The following is a 470-nucleotide window of genomic DNA, read 5'->3' as shown; positions in this document are numbered from 1 at the left end:
AGTGGGGGGTTAGTGGGGGGGCTAGTGGGAGAGATTAGTGGGGGGCTAGTGGGGGGATTAGTTAGGGGGTTAGTGGGGGGTTAGTGGGGGAGATTAGTGGGGGGCTAGTGAGGGGGTATTGGGGGCCTAGTAGGGGGTTAGTATTGGGGAAGGATGCTTATTTCCCCTGGTTTTGAAGTCCCCAGAGGCTCCAGGTCAGGGCATTACCCCACCCCCACCCCCAGCAGCTGGATGGCACTGAAGCAAACACAGACTCCTCAGGAATATTGTGGAAGCCAGTCAAAATGATAAAGTGGCACAATTGTTCTTTCTGGACAAGAACCCAGTGTGCTTAGTCTTGAGTTCAGTGCTTCAAATAGTGACATTTTAACCTGAATGAAAGAAGACATTGGTGTCAAATTGCAGTGACATGTTTATAATTCTCTCTAAAACTTTAAAGGCATTGTGTGGATGTTAATCTTCAGTAAATA

Source organism: Leptonychotes weddellii, chromosome 10, assembly GCF_054177405.1.
Source record: "Leptonychotes weddellii isolate Sample4059 chromosome 10, ASM5417740v2, whole genome shotgun sequence".
Classification (NCBI taxonomy): Eukaryota; Metazoa; Chordata; class Mammalia; order Carnivora; family Phocidae; genus Leptonychotes; species Leptonychotes weddellii.
The sequence above is the reverse complement of the archived record's forward strand: the minus strand, read 5'-3'. Positions refer to the sequence as shown.